This window comes from Loxodonta africana, chromosome 15, assembly GCF_030014295.1.
Source record: "Loxodonta africana isolate mLoxAfr1 chromosome 15, mLoxAfr1.hap2, whole genome shotgun sequence".
In the NCBI taxonomy this organism is placed as follows: Eukaryota; Metazoa; Chordata; class Mammalia; order Proboscidea; family Elephantidae; genus Loxodonta; species Loxodonta africana.
In genome coordinates this window covers 62418910-62425361 of record NC_087356.1, presented here as the reverse complement: position 1 = coordinate 62425361, position 6452 = coordinate 62418910, and positions in this window count along the sequence as shown.

Here is a 6452-nt window from a genome sequence, read left to right as displayed (position 1 = left end):
CAACCCAGAAATCCCACTTCTCGGAATATATCCTAGAGAAATAAGAGCCTTTACATGAACAGATATATGCACACGCATGTTTATTGCAGCACTGTTTACAATAGCAAAAAGCTGGAAGCAACCAAGGTGTCCATGAACAGATGAATGGATAAATAAATTATGGTATATTCACACAATGGAATACTATGCATCAATAAAGAACAGTGATGAATCTGTGAAACATTTCATAACATGGAGGAACGTGGAAGGCATTATGCTGAGTGAAATTATTCAGAGGCAAAAGGACAAATATTGTATAAGACCACTATTATAAGATCTTGAGAAATAGTTTAAACTGAGAAGAACACATTCTTTTCTGGTTATGACAGGGGGGTGGGAGGGAGGGTGGGAGAGGATTATTTACTGACTAGATAGTAGATAAGAACTACCTTAGGTGAAGGGAAGAACAATACTCAATACAGGGAATGTCAGCTGAACTGGACTGGACCAAAAGCAAAGAAGTTTCCTGGATAAACTGAATGCTTCGAAGGTCAGCAGAGCAAGGGTGAGGGTTTGGGGACTATGGCTTAAGGGGACATCTAAGTCAGTTGGCAAAATAAATTCTATTAAGAAAACATTCTGCATCCCACTTTGAAGTGTGGCGTCTGGGGTCTTAAATGCTAACAAGTGGCCATCTAAGATGCATCAATTTGTCTCAACCCACCTGGATTAAAGGAGAATGAAGAACACAAAGGTCACAAGATAATTATGAGCTCGAGACAGAAAGGGCCACATGAACTAGATACTTACATTATCCTGAGACCAGAAGAACTAGATGGTGCCTGGCCACAATCGATGACTGCCCTGACAGGGAGCACAACAGAGAACCTCTGAGGGAGCAGGAGAACAGTGGGATGCAGACCCCAAATTCTCATAAAAAGACCAGACTTAATGGTCTGACTGAGACTAGAAGAATCTCGGTGGGCATGGTCCCCAGATCTTCTTTTGGCCCAGGATAGGAACCATTCCCGAAGACAACTCATCAGACATGGAATGGACTGGACAATGGCTTGGAGAGAGTTGCTGATGTGGAGTGAGCTACTTGTATCAGGTGGACACTTGAGACTGTATTGGCCTCTCCTGTCTGGAGGGGAGATGGGAGGGTAAAGAGGCTTAGAAACTGGCAAAAAGGTCACGAGAGGAGAAACTGGAAGGACAGAGCAGGCTGACTCATTAGGGGGAAAGTAAATAGGAGTATGTAGTAAGGTGTATATAAGTTTATATGTGAGAGACTGACTTGATTTGTAAGCTTTCACTTAAAGCACAATAAAAATTATTTTTAAAAAAGTCACTAAGCATAAAAGATAAAAAAAGTTGAGTTTGGTCAAGTTTAGAAAATTCTGCTCTTTGAAGCACTGCATAAAGAAAATGAAAAGGCAAACCCCAAACAGAAGAAAACACTCACAGTACACAATACTTGCATCTGTCAAAGGACTCAAATCTAGGAGATATGAAGAACTAAACTCCTACTAATAAATTATTAAAAGACTAAAACAAATTTAATGGGCCAAAGATTTAAAAAGACACTTCAGAAGGTATCTGAATGGCCAATAAGCATAAAAAAAAGTTGCTCAGAAGAATCACTTAATAGACGAATGCAAATTAAAAACACAATGGGTTATAATTACATACCCATCATAATACCTAAAATTAAAAAGTCTGACAACACCAAATATTGAAAAAATGTAGAACATATGAAATTCTCTTATACCGCTGGTTGGAATGTAAAATGGTAAAACTAGTTGGAAAACTGGCAGTATCTAATAACGTTAAGCACACATCTGCCCTTGATCTAGCAATTCTACTCCTGAGCATACACTTCTCTAAAAATAATACATGTGTCTACAAAAAGGCTCACAAATAAAAGTTCATAGAAGCTTTATTCATTGTAACCCAAAATTGGAAAGGAAGGCCCTCAAAGAGATGGATTGACACAGTGGCTGAAACAATGGGGCCAAGCATAATGATTGTGAGGATGGATCAGGATCAGGTAGGGTTTCCTTTGGTTGCACACAGGGTCACTATGAGTCAGAACTGATTTGACAGCACCTAACAAAAACAACCTAAAAAAAAAACAATGTCGAAAAGTCCTTTGATATATAGACTGTCTAATGTACATTTGTCCACAGACCAATGAATAAAAAAAATTGAGCATCAAAACCATAATAACTGCGAGGCAGGGCCAAGATGGAGTAGTCACATGTTTCCATTGGTCCCTTTCACAACAAAGTCCCAAAAAAACAAGTGAATTCATTTTATATGACGATATAGGAGCCCTGAACATCAAACGCAAAGTTGAGGAATTGGACTTAGCGCAAGGGGGAGGGAGAGACAGTTCAGAAGCAGCGAGGAGTTGCAGACCTGACCAGGCAGGAATCTGCATCCCAGAGGCCAGAGCCACTGGTGTGAGCACAGTGAAGCAAGCAGTGGCATTCAAAACATGGTTAACATATCAGGAGAGACACAGTGGTCTCCAGAATAAGCAAAAATCAGCACTCTCTGCAAAAGATAAGTACTTTCGTCTAATCCACCCTACGGACCAAAATGCACCCTTTTGGAAAAAACTCTCTCCCATTTAGCTGACTGCTCCCCACTCTACACTGGGTCCTGAGCTGACTTCAGTGATTGTCACTTTCCCTGGGCTGCAATGTTCCCTGAGCCATCCTTCTGGCCTTGGAGAAGAAAAAAATTAACAAACAGGGAGAAAAATAATTTGCCAACTCCCCTAAGCTGGGAACTCAGGGCAGAAACAGCTCCTTTGCCTAGGCACAAGCATATGTGGTCCACAGATTTTGAATGCCTTTCACCCCTCCATAGACCTGTGTGGGCCCATTTCAACAGTGTACACCTTCATTAGCACAATACAGCAGGGTATATACCTGAAGTCTAACTTCACCTGTTTCAGCTAAATGGTGGAGAGCTAGTTTCAGAATGTTTGACACTGATCTGCCTATTAAATAGTGTCCTTACCTACCTACTTCAGGGACCTAAGGACGAGTGGCTTCACCCATGCCACCTAGTCACCCTCGGCAGGGATCCAAGGATAAGTGGTGCCTCCCGGTCCTTACAGACAACAGAACTGGGTGCCCATAGTCCACCTCAAAAGCCACCCATGTAGGTGCCTTAAGGAACAAGGATATGCTTTCCTCAAAGACAATCAGGAGCAGTTATCAGTCCCCTGCCTTGCCCAGTACATGATCCCCTACTGCAGTCAGACACATGTGCCTACACCAAACATCCCTGCTCCTCTAAGACTCTAGGTAAGAGCCTGCCCCACACATTTGCTGACTGACTACGTGGACACCTGATATGAACCCATACAGGAAAAGAAAATGGACTCCTTGGCTCATGTACCTAGTAGCAGGTCTAACCACCTAGCATCAGGACTTGAGAACTTCAAAGGCACCAATAATCAGACTAATTCACTCAAGCATCCAATTTGGGTATAGCAAAACAAAACAAGAATTTAGGACATAGTAATAAAACATAAAATAAAAAAATAACTTATTGATGACATGGAGACAACAGCCAATATTGAATCATATAAAGAGTCAGACCAGGATGGCTTCAGCAAGCCCCCAAAACAAAGAATCAAGACATCTTTCCAATTAAGAGAAATTCCTGGAACTACCAGAGGTAGAACACAAAAGATTAATATAAGAACTCTTCAGCAGATCAGGAAAGAGATCAGGCAAAATCCAGAGCAAACCAAGGAACACACATACATGGCATTGGAGGAACTTAAGAAGGTTAGAAAAGAGCATAATGACAAATTTAACAGGACCCAAGATCGGTAAAAAGACAGCAAACAGAAATTCAGAAGATTAACAATAAAATTTCACACTTAGACAACTCAGTAGAAAGTCATAGGAGCAGAACTGAGGCAATGGAAGTGAGAATTAGTGAGAATGAAGATAAAGCATTTGACACCAACATATTTGAGGAAAAATCAGAAAAAGGAATATGAAAAGAAATGAAGAAACCCTAAGAAATATGTGGGACTCTATCAAGAGAAACAACCGAAGAGTGATTGGAGTCGCAGAACCAGGGCAGGGGCAGGGGGGATAACAGGAAATGCAGAATGAATTTTTAAAGAATTTTTGGCAGAAAACTTTGCTAATATTGTAAAAGATGAGAAAATACCTATCCAAGATGTTCATCAAGCCCCACACATGATAGATCCCAAAAGAAATTCACCAAGAAATATACTCAAATTTGCCAAAAAAAAAAAAAAAGATAGAATTTTAAGAGTGGCTAGAGAAAAACAAAAAGTCACCTACAAAGGAGAGCCATTAAGACTAAAATCAGACTACTCAGCAAAAATCATGCAAACAAGAAGGCAATGAGATTACATATATACAGCCTTGAGGGAAAAAAATTGCCAGCCAAGAATTACATATTCTGCAAAACTGTCTCTCAGATATGAAGGCAAAATTACAGACAAGTTTACAGAACTTGCAAAAACCAAACCAAATTTAAAAGAAATACTAAAGAAAGTCCTTCGGTTAGAAAATCAATAACGTCAGATAAAAACCCAAGACTAGAACACAGCACAGAGCAAATAGATATCAACTCAGACAGGGAAATCACAAAAATAAATCAAAGATAAAACACTCAAAACATGGAAACAGATGTCATTATGGAAAAGATGACAACATTAAATCAAAAAAGAGGGACTAAAAATGGTAGTCATAGATCTTTCATATAAAGAGGAATTCAAGGTGATATAAAGAAATAAAAGACTGGTTTAAACGAAGAGAAATAGGAATAAATATTAAGGTAACCATAAAGGAAACTAACAATCCTACACATCAAAATAATAAACAAGAAAAACATAAAGACTCAGCAAATACAAAAGCAGCAACAATGAAAAAGAGGTTGAAAACAACACCTAAAGAAAAACGATCAGCACAGAAAATTAAGTGGAAAAAAAAAAACAATCAACAACACAAAAGCAAGATATCAGTGACAACACTGAACTCATACCTATCAATAATTACGCTGAATGTAAATGGACTAAATGCAAAAACAAAGAGACAGAGAGTGTCAGAATAGATTTAAAAACAAAATTCATTTATATGTTGTCTACAAGAGACACACCTTAGACTTAAAGACAGAAAGAAACTAAAACTCAAAGGATGGAAAAAATGTATCAAGCAAACAAGAATTAAAAAAGAGCGCAAGTGGAAATATTAATTTCTGAAAAAATAGACTTTAAAGTAAAACATGCCACAAAGGATAAAGAAGGACACTATATAATGATTAAAGGGTCAATATATCAGGAGGATTAAACCAAAATAAATCTTTATGCTCCCAGTGACAGGGCTCCAAAATACATCAGACAAACTCTAACAGCATTGAAAAGCTCAATAGACAGCTCCACAATAATAGTAGACTTCCACACACCACTTTCAGTGAAGGACAGAGCATCCAGCAAGAAGCTAATGAAGACACAAAAGATCTAAATCCCACAATCAACTTGACCTCATAGACATATACAGAACACTCCACCAACAGCAGCCAAGTATGCTTTCTTTTCTAACACATGTGGAACATTCTCCCAAATAGACCACATATTAGGTCACACATAAAGCAGGCCTTAACAGAATCCAAAACATCCAAATGTTACAAAGCATGTTTTCTGACCATAATGCCATAAAAGTAGAAATAATTAATAGAAAAAGCAAGGAAAAAAATCAAACACATGGAAACTGAACAACACCTTCATCAAAAACTACTGGGTTATAGAAGAAATTAAGGATGGAATAAAGAAGTTCATAGAATCAAATGAGAATGAAAACACTTCCTACCAGAACCTTTGGGAAACAGCAAAAGCAGTGTTCAGAGGTCAATTTATAGCAATAAATGTACTCACCCCCCAAAAAAGAAAGGGCCCAAATCAGAGAATTGTCCCAACAACTAAAACAGAGAGTATGAAAAGAAGCTCTCAGGCACAAGGAGAAAGCAAATAATAAGCATTAGAGCACAATTAAATGAAATAGAGAACAGAAAAACAATTGAAACAGTTAAAACCAAAAGCTACTTGCTTGAAAAGATGCACAAAATCAATAAACCATTGGGCAAACTGACAAAAGAAAAACAGCAGAGGAAGCAAATAACCTGAATAAGAAACTAGATTGGTGATATCACAACAGACCCAACTTTAATTAAAAGAATCATAACAGAATACTATGAAAATTTGTACTCTAACACATTTAAAAACCTAGAGGAAATGGACAAATTTCTAGAAACACACTACCTAGCTAAACTAACACAAACATAGCTAGAACAATTAAATAAACCCCTAACAAAAGAAGAGATTGAAAAGGTAATTTAAAAAATCCCCCCTCCCCCCCCTCCAAAAAGGCACTGGCCCTGACAGCTTCACTGGAGAATTCTAACAGACTTTTGGA